Source organism: Bufo gargarizans, chromosome 4, assembly GCF_014858855.1.
Source record: "Bufo gargarizans isolate SCDJY-AF-19 chromosome 4, ASM1485885v1, whole genome shotgun sequence".
Classification (NCBI taxonomy): domain Eukaryota; kingdom Metazoa; phylum Chordata; class Amphibia; order Anura; family Bufonidae; genus Bufo; species Bufo gargarizans.
Genome location: NC_058083.1, coordinates 352081352 through 352099715, shown reverse-complemented (window position 1 = coordinate 352099715; position 18364 = coordinate 352081352).

Sequence of the window (18364 nt, the reverse complement as noted above, 5' to 3'; positions counted from 1 at the left end):
TGGCACATGGGGGCACTATATGGCACATGGAGGCAAAGAATGGCACATGGGGGCATTGTATGGCACATGGGGCAAGGAATGGCACATGGGGCACTGTATGGCACATGGGGGCAAGGAATGGCACATGGGGCACTGTATGGCACATGGGGCAAGGAATGGTACATGGAGGCACTGTATGGCACATGGGGCATTGTATGGCACATGGGGACAAGGAATGGCACATGGGTGCACTGTATGGCACATGGGGGGCATTGTATGGCACATGGGGGCAAGGAATGGCACATGGGGCAAGGAATGGCACATAGGGGCAAAGAATGGCACATGGGGGCACTTTATGGCACATGGGGGCAAGGAATGGCACATGGGGGCACTGTATGGCACATGTGGGCACATGAGGGCACTGTATGGCACATGGGGGCACTGTATGGCACATGGGGGAAAGGAATGGCACATGGGGCAGGGAATGGTACATGAGGGCACTGTATGGCACATGGGGGCACTGTATGGCACATGGAGCAGGGAATGGTACATGAGGGCACTGTATGGCACATGGGGGCACTGTATGGCACATGGGGCAAGGAATGGCACATGGGGCACTGTATGGCACATGCGGGCACTGTATGGAAAATGGGAGCAGGTGTGTACATACAGGGGTCACAGTTGCAGTGGGGGGGTGGCTTTGATGGTGAAGGGGCACCATGGATCAGTTTCGCACTAGGGCACCATGGAATGTGTGTATGCCACTCGCCTGGGCTAAGCTATACTGGGCCATTATACCTGTCTAACCTATACTGGGGCACTATACCTGGCTAACCTATATTTATTGGGGTACTATACCTGGCTAACCTATACTGGGGTACTATACCTGGCTAACATATACTAAAGCACTATAGCTGTCTATTGTCTAACCTATACTGGGGCATCTATACCTAGCTACCTAATACTGTGGGCAACTATACCTGGCTACTTATCCTGGGGGCAACTATACCTGGCTACCTACAAATGGGGGCATCTATACCAGGCTCCATATACTGGGGGCTACTATACCAGGCTACCTATACCAAAATTCAAGTGATATAGCTAAGATTGCTGTGGCTAACTGCACTATTCTCAATTGCATATTGACATCTGTGCAGGTCCCGCTCAAGTACCGCTGTTGCCTGCAGTGGAGACCCGACCCGATCTTGTTTGGAGCCGCCGAACAGGACATCAACCTTGCCTGGAGCAACACAGCTGGTCCTTCTTGTTTGTTGTGCAGGTAGGTACTTTTGATAACACCAATACCTGGCTACCTAATACTGTGGGCAACTATACCTGGCTACTTATCCTGGGGGCAACTATACCTGGCTACCTACAAATGGGGGCATCTATACCAGGCTCCATATACTTGGGGCTACTATACCAGGCTAACTATGCCAAAATTCAAGTGATATAGCTAAGCTTGCTGTTGATAACTGACTATTCTCAATTGCTTATTGACATCTGTGCAGGTCCCCCTCAAGTACTGCTGTTGCCTGCAGTGGAAACCAGACCCGACCTTGTTTGGAGCCACCGAGCAGGACATTACCTTGCCTGGAGCAACACAGCTAGTCCTTCTGGTTTGTTGTGCAGGTAGGTACTTTTGACAACAACAATACCTGGCTGCCTAATACTGTGGGCAACTATACATGGCTACCTAATACTGTGAGCAACTATACCAGGCTACCTAGTAGTGTGGGCTACTATACCTGGCTACTTATCCTGGGGGCAACTATACCTGGCTACCTACAAATGGGGGCATCTATACCAGGCTCCATATACTGGGGGCCACTATACCAGGCTACCTATACCAGAATTCAAGTGCTATAGCTAAGCTTGCTGTTGAAAACTGACTATTCTGATTCTCAATTGCATATTGACATCTGTGCAGGTTCCGCTCAAGTACCGCTGTTGCCTGCAGTGGAGACCAGCCCCGACCTTGTTTGGAGCCGCCGAGCAGGACATCAACCTTGCCTGGAGCAACACAGCTGGTCCTTCTGGTTTGTTGTGCAGGTAGGTACTTTTGACAACACCAATACCTGGCTACCTAATACTGTGGGCAACTATACATGGCTACCTAATACTGTGAGCAACTATACCAGGCTACCTAATAGTGTGGGCTACTATACCTGGCTACCTATCCTGCAGGCAACCATACCTGGCTACCTACAAATGGGGGCATCTATACCTACCATGCTACCTATACCGGGGGCAACTATACTAGACTACCAATAACAAAATAAAATTCAAGTGATATAGCTCACTACTGCACTTTAATTGCAAATGCACCTCTTCTGTGCAGGTCCTGTTTAACTACCAGGGTATATCTTATATGTTTTGACTGGGAGGTTTATATTGCTGTGTTACTTACTAGAGGGGGTTCTATACTCAGGGGCAGTATCTAGTCTACTAAGGTGGCATTATATTGAGGTGGCAGGCATGAGAAGAAGGGAGCAGTGACATGGAGCAGTACAAAATGTAGGATTAAAGACTCTTTTTTTTTCATGTCACTTTTAGGCAGAGTGGGCCAATAGCACCCCATATGATGGCATCATCTCAAGCAGCATCAAACATCTAGAACTATTTCAAAATATCACTGAATGAAAATTATGCAAATTGCAAGCTGTGCCCGGCTAAAATATCCAGAGGAAAAGACTCCCATACCACCTCAGCTATGTGGAAACATTTGAAAACAAAACATTTCTCCAATTTTCAGGAACTGAAACATGTTCACCATCGCCACTATTGCCTCCAGCTTCACCCTCAGCCCCTCGGTCTGTCAGTGACAAATTAACATCCGAAGACCTAGATGAAGAATTAGCTTTTGTTCACAGTCCAGCATCAACATCATCGTTTACTGAAAGTCCGTTCAAACCATCCCCAGTTAAACGCAAAGCCGTTAACACCACCTTCTCAGCAATGGACTATGCCAGCCTTTCTAGACAAAAAAAATCACATTTTCAAACCAGGAGACAAAAGCGCTAAAACAGTTACACGATTAGTCGCTGAAATGATCTGTCAGGGCAACCAACCACTATCCATAGTAGAGGATAAAGGTTTCGGAAAGTTGATAAACCACCTAGAGCCAAGATATGTCATCCCAAACAGGAAACACATTGCAGAAAAGTTAATTCCAGAAATGTATGAAGAGGTAAAGACAAAAGTTCAGGACCTTCTAGTGAAAACCAATTTTATTGGAGTAACAACAGACATGTGGACATCTACATCTTATGATGATTATCTCAGTTTGACAGTTCACTTCATAGATGACAACTTTCTGTATCATCACCTGTGCTTGGAATGTATTCCCTTTCCTGAGGTTGCACATACAGCATCTGCCATAGAAGCTTTTATCACCAGCACTATGACAGAATGGAATCTGTCACAAAAAGTTGTGTATGTCATGAGAGACAATGGTCCTAATGTGGTAGCAGCTTTACAGCGTAGTCCGTTTCACCACTTGCCTTCCCTGGCTCATATCTTTCAGTTAGTTCTGAAAGATGGTTCATTGAACAAGAGTGAAATTAAGGAAATTATGGCATCCTGCCGGAGTATTGTAAGACATTACAAAGACTCTTCAAAAGCCATGAAAACCTTACAATCCGCTCAAGACTAGTTAAATCTGAAACCTCATCGTCTCATACAAGACGAACCAACTAGATGGAACTCTCAGCTTCACATGCTAGCTCGTCTCCTGGAACAAAAGCCAGCTGTTTTACTATCTGCTTCTGACCTAAATTTTCAGGTAGATCTTAGTGCTCGGCAGTGGACAATTATAGAAGAAGTGATATGAATCCTTAAAGTGTTTGATAGAGCTACTTTTGTGGCCAGTTCAAGCCAAGTGACAATCTCTGAAATAATTCCTTTAGTCAACAGTGCAATTCGTGCTTTGCAGAATTTCAAATCCACTATAGCTTCCATACAGGGATTCAGAAATGATTTGCCTGCATCACTCTCACTCTGTTGAGGCTGAAAAATGATATGCTCTTGGTACTTTACTGGATCCCAGATGCAAGGTAACTGTGTTTATCAATAGAGAAAAACTTGAGGAAGCTAAATCCACACTGGCCATTGAGATTACAGATTCAGATCTAAGTATGCAAGGTGAGGACACTGATCGACATTCATCAGCACAAGGACTAGGAGGAGATAACAGTCAAACATCACAACCTGAACAACAAGGAGGTCATAGCATGTGGAGTTATTATTCTCAATTGATGGTGGTACCATCTTCCAGCAGCAGCAAGCATTCTCTATCTCCGGAGGAAGAAATAAATGCCTACTTAGCAGAACCACTGATTCAACCATCCTCTGATATTTTCAAGTACTGGAAAGAAAACAAAAAATATCTGAATTTGAAAACACTCTAAAAAGCTCTTAATTACACCTCCTTCCACTGTAATTTCAGAAAGACTATTCAGCACATCAGGCATCATAGTTGATAGGAAACAAAGTAGACTGGACCCAGTCTTTACAAAGCACAGGGTGCAATTTGCATTTCAGTGATATTTTGAAATAGTTCCAGTTTGATGCTGGTTGAGATGATGCCATCATATGAGGTGCTATTAGCACACTCTGCCTGAAAGTGGCATAAAGAAAAATAAAATAAAGTCTTTAACCCTACATTTTGTATTGCCCCCTGTCACTGCTCACTTCTTCTCATGTCTGCCACCTCAATATAATGCCCCCTTAGTAGACTAGATACTGCCCCTCAGTATAGAACCCCCTCTAGTAAGTAACACAACAATATAAACCTCCCAGTCAAAACACATAAGATATACCCTGCTAGTTGAACAGGACCTGCACAGAAGAGGGGCATTTGCAATTCAAGTGCAGTAGTAAGCTATATCACTTGAATTTTGGTATAGGTATCCAGCAATATAGGCAGCCCACGCAGCTGCTATAGGGCCCGTGGCAAGGGGGCCCCCGGAGTGCATGGAAGGCCCCGCCCCTATGTCTGTAGTTATGTATTTATCATTGCTACAGTCTTCCGTTCCGAGTCTCTATCTGGAGCTTGGGCGGGCCCTGCTTCCCCTCTCCTCAGGCCCCCCCCACCTTGCTTGTGTCACCGCCAGTCCCGTGAGAAGGTCTTGCAGACGTTCTTCTCTATCTCTTGTATGATGTTCTTTGTTTTGGTTTCACTTTCTCATCTCCTTTCCTTCTGCCAGGTGCCACTTATTTAGACTAAACCTTTTCCTTTATATTCCCTCCCATACTGCCTCACTTTGCGGTTTATATTACTTCCTGGATGAAGTGGTCATTGCTGGAGGCTGTGTCTGCTGTTTGTTCAGATAAGTGAAAAATTAATTAATATTGGAGATATGGCACTCAATATCTGGAAAGTTTGCTCAAACAAGTCACTTTATTGATGCAATAAATCTTATTAAAATGGTTAAAATGTCATACAAAATACGTAATTTGTACAAAAATTAAATAACATAAAGGTAAAACGTCACAATTGACAATATAAAAAATCACTTATAGTGTATATGTACACACATCAGACAGCGAATGGGTACTTGTCTATATTCTAATTGAATGGATCCAGAAAATTAAATTCCCAACACTAAAGCATGTTATTACTCAATAATTTTCAAATGAGAATTAATCGAATGTCACCATTGATTCGGTATAATAAAATCGCTGATTGTCATTATTGTGGTGCAGTCGCAGGATTTTCGGATTTAATTGTGGAATTATTCCGAATATTTAGGAGAGTCACAATATGCATATATCACAGTTCATGGAACTTATCGGATTAAGTTCGGAAATTGTTAGCTCTAGGTGGCGTCCCACCTTTTTTCAAGCTATTTTAATCCCTTACCTCCCCTTCTCAATATGGCTTATTCAATCGCCGTTTCCCCAACGTCCCAAATATTCGATTTCTCCTTACTTGCAAATCAGAGTGTATCACTCTGAGGAGTTTTTCGAACTTGATATAGGACGAGTTGGTCACTTAGGAGGTTATTGATAAGGGAGGTGTAGCTGTAGATCTCCTTGCGTACGCCAAAAATGGTGGTAATGTGGGGTCCAGATTCCTCCCAGACGCGTTTCGAAGTCCCAAGGGGTGCTGACTTCTTCCTCAGTGGTGACCTGGCTCCCCCTAAACCACCTTTTTTATACCTTCTTTGCTAATTGGTTCCAGATGTCCCAAAAATCAGTCCTGGATCACAATCCAGGTACCATAGTGTCAAAATCTGGTCTGGATCGTTACAATATACTATACTCAATAGTAAAATTGAATATATTTAATAATAAAATAAATTCAATCAGAGATATAGCTCCTACATTTCTTCTATAAGTATAATACATCGAAATCTTGCTATTTTTGAAAAAAAAAAACATATGCGGTAATGGTGCGGTTTCCATGCGTTTTTTTTGGGCCGATGCATTTTTTTCAGAAAAGCTGCTGAAATTTCATCCTTAATCATTTGGATAAGGGATTTAATGTTATTTGCTTCCTTACTCTCAGGAAACAAATAACATTAAATCCCTTATCCACTACCCCCAGATACGTTCTCCGGGGGTAGTGAGAATTTTGTTCGCTTTAGAGAGGCTTGCAAACTCAATTTTTGCCTACTTCCCCATTTCTCTGGTGATGAGGAGCAGAGGGTGGGGATCATCATCTTGCTGCTCAGGGATAACGCTCAGTCTTGGGCCTTTTCGCTGCCGGTGGGGGAACGGCCCCTCTGATCGGTGGATGAATTTTTTGTAGCCTTGGGGCAGATATATGATGACCCGGATTGTATTGCTCTGGCTGAATCTTAGCTGCGTTTTTTATGCCAGGGTAAACAGTCCGCAGAGATATATTGTTCTGAATTTCGGAGATGGGCAGCTGATGCTGGTTGGAATGATGCTGCACTCCGAAGTAAATTTTGCCATGGTCTTTCGGAAAGATTGAAAGATACATTCGCTTTTTATGAGAGACCAGCGTCGTTAGAGTCTGCCATGTCTCTAGCTGTTCGTATTGACAGGCATCTTAGAGAGAGAGAGGAGAAAACCCTTTCCTGTCATATTCAGCCCAAGGACAGTGGGGCTGTCTCATTCAGTGCGCAGGGGTCTCAGTCTGTCTCAATCCCCTCTGAGGAGAAGGCCATGCAGCTGGGTTTGCTTGCCTCTGATAGTAGAGGATTCAGCTCTCAGAGAAGAGTTTGTTTCTGTTGTGGGGGAATAAATCATTTAGCTAATGTTTGCCCCTCAGTTTTCTGAGGGTAATAAAAACAAAACAAGAAAAACCCTCTAAAAACTTTCCATTTGCTACTATTGGCAAGGTTGATGCGGAAATTGAAGGTTTGCCGTTTGCTTGTAGTTCCCGTTTTCTCCTACCTGCCAGGGTAGCGCTAGACAGCAAGAATATTGTTTGTGAGATTTTTGTACATAGTGGAGCAGCTGTCAATCTCATTGATAATCAATTTACAGCAACTCATGGTTTTCAGGTATGCACTTTGGAAAAGGATATACCTGTTTTTGCTATCGATTCCGCTCAACTTTCTCAAAGATCGTTAAAGGCCATAGTTCACAATATCCGTTTGACGGTGGGTGGCGCTCATGTTGAGGATATGTCATGTTTCATCTTAAGTGGATTACCTACTCCTCTAGCGTTGGGGCTACCCTGGCTCACTAAACATAACCCCACCATTGATTGTCATCTTTTCTCTCTGAATTGTCCAGGAGTTGCCCCCTCACCGGGAGTATGACTGCCATATTAATCCTTAGATGCATCTGTCAATGGACTTCATTACGGACCTGACTCGTTCCTCGGGGAAGACTGTTATTCTGGTGGTAGTGGACCCTTTTAGCAAAATAGCACATTTCATTCCCTTTCCTGGGTTACCCAATGCTAAGACGCTGGCACAAGCGTTTGTTGATCATATTGCTAAATTGCATGGCATCCCTTCAGACATCGTTTCTGATAGGAAATTTGTTTCCAGATTCTGGAAGGCCTTCTGTTCTCGCTTGGGGGTTCAGTTGTCATTCTTCTGCTTTTCACCCGCGGAGAATCAGGAAGATTGGTATTCTTTTTTGTCCCTTGCTGAGTTTGCTTTAAATAACCATCGCCAGGAGTCCTCTGATAAGTCACCATTTTTTGGTGCATATGGGTTTCATCCGCAGTTTGGGACATTCTCTGGAGAAGGGTATTCTGGTTTACCTGATGAGGAGAGATTTTCCTCGTTTTTTTCATTTATTTGGCAAAAGATTCAGGGTAATCTGAAGAGGATGAGTGAGAGATAAAAGCGTGTGGCGGATAAGAGACGTGTGCCTGGTTCGGACCTGAATGTGGGAGATCTGGTGTGGTTGTCTACAAAGAATATCAAACTGAAGGTTCCCTCCTGGAAGTTGGGTCCTAAGTTTATTGGGCCTTACAAGATCTTGTCCGTCATCAATCCCGTTGCCTTCCGTCTTGATCTTCCTCAGACTTGGAAGATCCATAATATTTTTCACAAGTCACTATTAAAACCTTATGTCCAACCCACTATACCCTCCTCTTTGCCTCCTCCTCCGATTATTGTTGATGCTAATCTTGAATTTCAGGCTCTAGGATTGTAGAGTCTCGCATTATCCGTGGTTCTCTTCAGTACCTCGTTCATTGGGAGGGTTATGGTCCTGAGGAGAGGATGTGGGTCCCAGTGGCGGACATTAAGGCACTCGTCTCATCAATGCTTTCCATAGGTCTCATCCTGAGAAGGTGGGCTCTAAGTGTCCGGAGTCCACCCTTAGAGGGAGGGGTACTGTCACCGCCAGTCCCGTGAGAAGGTCTTGCAGACGTTCTTCTCTATCTCTTGTATGATGTTCTTTGTTTTGGTTTCACTTTCTCATCTCTTTTCCTTCTGCCAGGTGTCACTTATTCAGACTAATCCTTTTCCTTTATATTCCCTCCCATACTGCCTCACTTTGCGGTTTATATTACTTCCTGGATGAAGTGGTCATTGCTGGAGGCTGTGTCTGCTGTTTGTTCAGATAAGTCCTTTACTTTATTGTGTTTCCTTGCTGGCTTGATTCTAGGTGACCCTGACTCCGTCCGTATTAAGTGCAGGGAGCCGGTGGTCGTCTCCCCTCACTATTATAGGGTTTTCAGTTGTCACACAGACTTAGGTACGTGGGCATTCAATCATCTACCATAAAGACCTTTGCATGGGCATAGCAGTCAGGGAGAGCTTTTAGGGTTTTATAGGGATCACCTATATGCTCCTTAGTTTGGGATCAAGCCAGTCGCTCGTTTATTTATAAGTTCCAGCTTTCTGCTAACTTCATCCGTGACAGCGTGCAAACCGCCGATGGGTGATGTCCCACCTGTGAGCTGTCTCCTTCTGACCGACCATCAACCAGCCAGTGAAATACTGCAACGCCGCTCATTCTCCTCTGTTTGCTGGGCACTCGCACTGCACTGGCCAATCAGCATTTGCTGCTGATTGGCCAGTGTGCGAGTCGCAGGCTCAGCAGACAGCAGCAGATCAGAGCAGAACTGTGCAGGCGGGTGGAAGGGCAGGCTGGCAGTCTTGTGCTTACCGCACTCACGTCACGAGCTGCGGCTGCCAGTGCCACCACCTGCCTCATCCTACTACCAGTTCCACTGAGACCCAAGTTCCAACTCTAACCAGCCCCCAGCATTGCCGGCTTTCCCCTGCCCTGTTGTGCGCCACTGCCAGTCTTCCACCAAGGACAAAGTAAGTTGTACACTCACAGCAGTGAGTGACAGACTCTATGTTTTAAAAAGTTCATGGGGGCTGGTGGGGGGTGGCTATTGGTGACAACCCCCCCCCCCCCCATGAACTCTGCTGTTGAATAGCTAATTTAAAGGACAGTGTCATGGGGTGATGGTTAGTGGGGGGGGGGGAAGAGGCACGGGGGTAGCTATAGGGGGTGCAGAGGTAGCAGTCGCTACTGGGCCCAGGAGCCTGAGGGGGCCCAAAGACCCTTGTGCTAGATAAGAAGACACTGGTATTATAGAAATGCTGGTTTAGTTACACCTCTGGCTGGAGGGAAGGGGTTAGTTCAATAATTTGGCATGGTAGGGTAGTTTCAATTTTTACCTCAGGCAGCACAAATACTATATGCTTCCCTGCCCCTGACCACAGAGCACTGAGGGAAGGGGGGCCCAAGCTGAACTGCATCAGGGCCCATGAGCCTTTAGCTACGCCCCTGGTAAGAGAGCAGCAATAAGCAGTACCTACAGGGTTGGGGGGAACACTATTCTATAAGGCTTATTATTATATAGAGGATTTAGGTCATTCCACCCCCCCTCCCCCTCGTAATTTAACCCCTCAGGTCCCACCATCAATTAATAGTAAAAAAAAATAAAAAATGATTAATAGTAAAAGAAGTGGGAAAAAAACAAACAGTGATATATAAAATGGTTTTTCACCCCGATTTTACATATAAAAATATATAAACAATAAAAAAATCATATTAGGTAAATGTCTGCACATGCAAGGGCAGGTGGTGGTATGGGTAATGGGTGGCATTAGGGGGCCAAATTCAGATTCTTGCTATGGGGCCCAATGATTTCTCTGTACGCACCTGGGTAGGGGCTCATTTTTTGCGGGATGAGATAATTATTTGATTGGTACCATTTTGAGGTACATAAGACTTTTTAATCACTTGGTATTACACTATTTTGTGAGGCAAAGTGCCAAAAAATGTCTGTTTTTTGTTGACATATTTTTTATTTTTTTATTTTTTTTACAGCATTCACCTGAGGGGCCATCTCATGTGATATTTTTATAGTGCAGGTTGTTACAGATGCAGCCATACCTAATATTTTTATAATTTATAAGTTTTACACAGTTCACTGTATGTTTAAGCCTTTTTGAAAACTTTTTGTGAGGCAAGGTTACCAGAAAATGGCACTGCTTTTATTTATGTATTTTTTTTATGGCTTTTACCTGACAGGGTGGATCATGCAATATTTTTATAGAGCCGGTTGATACGGACGTAGGAATACCTAATATGTCTACTTTTCTTTTTTTCCCTATTTTTTACAATTTTTTTAACTTTATTTTGGGAAAAAATACGCTTTTTTTTTACTTGAAACATTGAATTTTTTTATTTTGTAAAACTTAATTTTTGTAACTTTATTTTTTGTCCCACTCTAGGAATTCTACTTTTGGGGGTCTGATCCCCTTTACAATGCATTACAATACTTCTGTATTGTGATGCATTGGCTGTAACTGTATTACTCAATTTAATACACTTACAGCCTGCTTCCTGTAAGATCCAGGGGGCTGGATCTCACAGGCTCGCAGGGATGGCAGCCACAATGCCTAAGGAAGGCATCGAGCTGCCGCCCAAGCCATCGTGCCCTTGTCACAGCAGAACCCGTCAGGATACCGCACGCGTCGTGGTCAGTACTGACCGCGGCAGTGCGAGAGTTAATATGCCAGCATCAGTGTTTTCACAGGAGGGGTCTGGCTATCAGTGACTGCCAGACCCCTGCAGCTAATCGGGCGGACACAGAAGCCTGTATGGTGCTGGGATTTCAGACCCAGTTCCCAGTGCCGTACATGTACGGCGCTAGTATCCTACGGGTTAAAGGGGTTTTGTCATTTCAGCAAATAACATTTATTATGTAGAGAAAGTTAATACAGGGCTATTACTAATGTATAGTGATTGTCCATATTGCCTCCTTTGCTGGCTGTATTAATTTATCCATAACTTTATACATTGCTTGTTTCCATGGTTACGACCACCCTGTAATCTAGCAGCGGTGGCCGTGCTTGCACACTATAGGAAAAATCACCAGACTATGTGCTCTTGCGCAATCTTGGTTCAATCCGAATATATTCGCAGTGAATTATGTTAAAAAACGTATATTTCCTGGCTGCTAAAAGCCTTTATAGTGGTGTAGAACACTGTGCCTTGCAGTAACACGCATAGGGAGTCTGCTTTGGTAGTGAAATAATACTGTGAGTCCGTATGAGATGCAGATGACAGGCGTCGCTCTGAGAATTACTGCACACTTTACTTATTAAAGGGCTTCTGTCACCCCACTAAAGTGATATATTTTTTTTTTGGGCTAGTGAAATTAGTTATATTGCGATATATGACAATATAATTGTGTTACTTACTTTGATCCAGCAGTTTCTGCAAAAAACGAAGTTTTAATATATGTAAATTCGGTCTCTACCAGCAAGTAGGGCGGCTACTTGCTGGTAGCTGCTTCAGAAATCCGCCCCCTCGTCGTGTTGATTGACAGGGCCAGCCGGGATCTCCTCCTCCGGCCAGCCCTGTCGGCATTTCAAAAATCGCGCGCCTGTGTTGATTCGGCGCAGGCGCTCTGAGATGAGGAGGCTCGTCTCCTCAGCACTCCCTCAGTGCGCCTGCGCCGATGACGTCTTCTATTTAGGATCCGTTGTGTGTCTCATTTTTCCTTCCTTCTGACAGATCAGAAGAAGGATCAAACAAATGATGATGTGAGCCAGGCCCAAAGGCAAAATAGTAGCCCAGTGATGAAGTGGGGAGGGTGGGAACAACATGAGTAGACCACAGAGTGGCCCAATGACAGGGTCTGCAGGTTGCGGCAGCATCAGGAGGCCACACAGTGGCACAATGACATAGTCTGGAGGTGGTAGCAGCATGAGGAGACCACAGAGTGGCACAATGACAGTGTGGAGGTGGCGGCAGCATCAGGAGGCTAGAGAGTGGCACAATGACAATGTGGCTGGAGGTGGCAGCAGCAGCAGTAGCAGCATCAGGACAAGGCCCACCAGTGGCACAATGACAAAGGGTGCAATTTGCAGCAGTATGAGGAGGCCACCGAGTGGCACAATGACCGAGTGTGGAGATGGCAGCTGTATGTGGAAGCCACCGAGTGGCACAATGACCAAGTGTGGAGGTGGCAGCAGTATGAGAAAGCCACCGAGTGGCACAATGACAGAGTGTGGAAGTGGCAGCAGTATGAGGAGGCCACCGAGTGGCACAATGAAAAAGAGTAGAGGTTGCAGCAGTATCAGGAGGCCACCGAGTAGCACAATGACAGAGTGTGGAGGTGGTAGCAGTATGAGGAGGCCACCAAGTGGCACAATGACAGAGTGTGGAGGTGGTAGCAGTATGAGGAGGCCACCAAGTGGCACAATGACAGAGTCAGGAGTTGGCGGCAGCAGCAGCATCAGTAGGAGACCACAAAGTGGCAAGGTGACATAGTGCGGAGGTGGCGGTAGCATGAGGAGGCCAAAGAGTGGCAAGGTGACATAGTCTGGAGGTGACAGCAGAATCAGGAGGCCACAGAGCGGCAAGGTGACATGGTGTGGTGGCGGCAGCAGCATGAGGAGGCCACAGCATGAGGAGGCCAGAGGGTGGCACAACGACGATAGATTGTGGAGGTGGCAGCAGCATGACCAGGCCACTCGCGTTGTTTATTTATTTATAGGGAATATGGTACAGAACAGAAGGTTAAAATGTCTCAACTTTATAAAGTGTTGCTTATAACATGATTTAATAATACACTTTCTCCAGCACAAAAGGCTTGGCAAATTGATTGTCCGGAGAATTTCCCTCGAAGATTGGGATAATATATTGTTGAATTTAAGTTTACTTTCTTATAATTTTAATCAAGTTTTGGTTCAATTTAATATTCAAGATTTAATAAATGTAATGATAAAAATTATAGATCGTACCAGTGTATTACTGTACTGTGCCAGCAGCAGGGAGCGCACGGCGTCATAGCAACCAGTGACGCCGTGCGCTCCTGCTCTCAGGAGGGATCCAGGCCGCGGTTCCACGGCCCGCACACGGCTGTGAACAACGGCCGTGTGCATGGGGCCTAAGGCAGGAGAGAATCCGCCAGTCTTCTGTTTATTCAACGAAGTTGTTTATGATGGAGAAAGCATTCCAAAAAACTATTTCTCTCCACCTGGAGACGAATCCTGTCAACATTGATGCAAGTACAGTATCGGCTGCTCATCGACCCAGATACTTCTGGGCGAACCTGCCTGGCATGAACAGGCTTCTAGAAGCTACAGACAATGAGAAGACAAAGCGTCAAGATAGCTTTGAGCCCGGAAGAGTAGCGAAGTTCATCAAGATACGTCACTAAAGAGTTTACCGCATATAACCGCAGCGCTGAACGCTGAATAAAATTCGTTTTTTGACCAAAGCACGTCATTAAAGATTTTACCGCCTATACTGTAACTGCAGGTCTCAGAAATGAATCACTGCTCCCGACAGCAGCTCCTGGGAAGGTCATAGAGCATCCCGGTCATCCAGCATCTATTCGCCCCACTGTAGGATTATTTTGAAAGTGTGTAGAAGCGACATGGCGCCCCCATGCTGCAGATTTATCACGTGGACATCATGGAGATTTTATTGCATTTAACCACAGTGCTGACCGCTGAATAAATTTTGGTTTTTTTACTGAAATACTTCAATAAAGATTTTACCACATATAACCGCCGCCGACGTGAACTGAGAATGTATTTGTTTTTTGTACTGAAATAGGCCACTAAACGCTTTCAAGACATATAACTGCCGCTGACATGAACTAAGAATATATTTTTCTTATTGTACTGAAATAGGCCACTAAACATTTTGAACACATATAACCGCCGCCGACGTGAACTGAGAATGTATTTTTCTTTTTGTACTGAAATAGGCCACTAAACGCTTTCAGCAGAAATAAATGCACCAGTGAACTGAGAATGTATTTTTGTTTTTGTACTGAAATAGGCCACTAAACGCTTTCAACACATATATCCACCGCCGACATGAACTGAGAATGTATTTTTCTTTTTGTACTGAAATACAAAATAACACATAGAACCGCCACACTGACTGACTGCTACTGCAGCTAATTCAGTGAACCCATGCCCCACTATTTCCTGGGTAGGTAGGCTGATGCTCTAGGTGCTCTACCCCGGGCATGTTTGGCTACCGACCTCCCACTGCTGCCACCCTGCTGACTCCCAGCTATGCTTTCAACATATATAACCGCCGACGTGAACTGAGAATATATTTTTCTTTTTGTACTGAAATAGGCCAGAAAACGCTTTTAGCAGAAATAAAAGCACCAGTGAACTGCGTATATATTTTTCTTTCTGTACTGAAATAGGCCACTAAACCCTTTTGCCACAAATAACTGCATCAGTGAAGAGCGTATATTTTTTTTATTTCTATGATTAAAAAAAAGAAAAAAGAGAATTAGATCACACATCCACAAGCTTTGCTTTGATCTATAACTGCTTCTCATCAAAATTAACATTGTTTCTAAGCGCAATATTTAGGGGGCCGTACACTAAATATTGTGCAGAGAAGCGATGTTAAGCACGGTACAGGTGCTTTTATTTACCAATAGCCTGAATATAAGTGTGAATAAGAGAGCAGGTAACAAGGTGAGCTTTAACAACTGTTCACATGGTGCGGTGCTGGGTGGCGGCAGTTGTTGCTGTTGCCCTGTGCTGGTGGGTTGGTGGAACCCGGTGCCAGACAGCTGGGGTGCTGTTTGGCGGCTGGATCCCGCCGCCTGCTGATGCGGGGCCGTGGTGCCGGCCAGTGCCACGCCAAATTTAGAGTAGGTCTAACTCTAAGAGGCAACCTTGACGTGGTGAGTGGGCTTATGCCTTTTGATCAAAATGTACACTAATGCCTCTTGTAAAACATGCAGTATAGGGGGCCGTACACTAAATATTGCGCTATTATGAAATAGTCCACTGAACGCTTTTGCCACAAATAAGTGCACCAGTGAAGTGTGTATATATTCTTTTTTTTACTGAAATACGCCCCTATATGCTTTCCACAGAAATAACTGCAGAAGTGGACTGTGAATATATTTTTCTTGTTGGACTGAAATAGGCCACTATATGCTTTCACCAAAAAATAATAGCAGAAGTGAACTGAGAATATATTTTTCTTGTTGTACTGAAATAGGCCACTATATGCTGTCACCAAAATAAACTGCAGAAATGCACTGAGAATATATTATTCTTGTAGTACTGAAATACACCCCTATACATTTTCACCAGAAATAACTGCAACAGTGCAGTGCGTATATTTTTTTCATTTTTTACTGAAATACGCCCCTATATGCTTTCAACAGAAAAAACTGCAGAAGTGAAATGTGCATATATTTTTCTTGTAGTACTGATATAAGATACTAAAGATACTAAGATATAAGCCACTAAATGTTTTTTAACATAGCACTTGAAGCCCAATAACAAATAGCTGGAATGACGCTGAGCTGTCTAATGGATATTTAGATCCCTAAATAATCTTTCCATGCACTTGTAAATCTCTTTCCTATCAATGTCTCTAGCGCCTTCTGATGTCTCTCCCTGCACTAAGATGCTGTGAAATGATTCCTCCCTATCCTTTCCATGCAATTGTTTTTTCTGTGTTTTTTTTTCCACAAGCAGGTTTTTCCAGTTGCTGTCCCTAGCGCCTACACACATCAATCTGGGTGATCCCACCTTCCCCGAGTTCCTTGCCCCATGTCCTCAGTCCTTACACTTGTAGCCGCCATTTTAGGAAATATGTGATTCGTTACCACGAAGCACGAGGAAATTCGCATTCAATGCAAATCTAATTTTTCAGCTTCGATTCATTCATCTCTAGTTGTAACCATTGAAACAAGCAGTGTATAATGTGATGGAAAAATTAATCTAGCCAGCGAAGGAAGCAATATGCATAATAACAATACATTAGTAAGTGGCTTGTATTAACTTTCTCTACATGATAAATGCCACTTGCTGAAGTGACACAACCTCTTTAAGTAAAGCACAAACAGCTTGGAACAAAAAACATGATATAGAATATTAATCTGCACTAATGCTTAATCTTGATAATGCTACCAGATATATTCCACTGCTGATTGTCTACAGTGTTGACTTATCTCGATGTGTTACCTGACGCTTGGGGTGACATACATTGGCAGGCATCACCTCCTCTTCGAATAATACGCCAGCACATCCCAATGCTAGCCTGGTGATGCGATTACATGCTTACTGTATTCCGTATCATCTATCTTTGTATACAACAACCAGGTAACACAGACAAGGAATTACATAAATGAAAAACTAGAGACACACTGGATATATAATTTGAGAACTATGGCCCCTTTGGGACTGAATGACTATGTTCCATTTCTATAGATTATTACCCATTTTGCTTCGAACCAGGATCATCATAGAACCACCAGGTAGGATGAGTTCTTTTAACTGTTGATTGTAGTTTGTTGACTAACACGGTCTTTTTTAACAGTTTCTTTCCCCCTCAAACCTTCCAACTTCCCTCCCCCCCTCTCCTCATATGTGGCTTAACCAGGGGCTGACTGGCAACTTTTGGCCCAGGGGGCAAGTAACACCCAGAGGCCCACTGAGCCCCCCTCCTGCTTACCCATTTCCCCTGCCTCCTCCGCCCCCCCCCCCCCCCTTGACACTTTCGTCAGCCATGTAAATTATAACACAGGAAAACAAAATATACTAAGGATGCTCCGATATATCAGCCGCCGAAACATATCAGCCGAAAATGCCATTTTTGGTATAATGCCGAATGCCATTTTCTGGCTGATACAGTGTTGCATCCGTGTATTCTCTCCTCCCCGCTAGGCGCTGCTCTGTGCCCCCCCCCCCCCCCCCCCAATGACACCTGATGACTTTTGCAGAAGAAACTGTATATTGTGGGGCACGGTATATGCTATGTGTGTATAACAAACATATTTCATATGAAAACTTACAATTACTTGGCTTGACCCTTGGGGATCTCGGACACCTCCACAATTTGGCCGGGGTATCGGCGGAGCTGATGTTGTGTTTTATCCTAATGAGAAAAATATCATAATAAGGATTTGGAGAAGGGGCAGAGGGATAGCAGAGCAGGGAGAGGCTGGTGCTGCTACTAGGGGGTCATACCATAGGGGAGTAATAAAGCCCACCATAATGCCCCCTTCCCAGTAGTAATAATTCTCCTTATAATAGACAATGCCAAAAATACACCCTTGTAATGTCCCCAGTTGAGCCAATGTCCCCATAGTGCCCCCTATAATGTGCCAGTAGCCAATAGGCCCCCCTATTATCTGCCAGTAGCCATAGGCCCCCCTATAATGTGCCAGTAGCCATAGGCCCCCGTATAATGTGCCAGTATCCATAGCCCCCCCATATAATGTGCCAGTACCCATAGCCCCCCCATATAATGTGCCAGTACCCATAGCCACCCCCCATATAATGTGCCAGTAGCCATAGGCCCCCCTATAACGTGCCAGTACCCATAGCCCCCCCTATATAATGTGCCAGTAGCCATATCCCCCCATAATGTGCCAGTAGCCATATAGGGCCCCCCTATAATGTGCCAGTAGCCATATAGGGCCCCCTATAATGTGCCAGTATTCATAGCCCCCCCTATAATGTGCCAGTAGCCCATA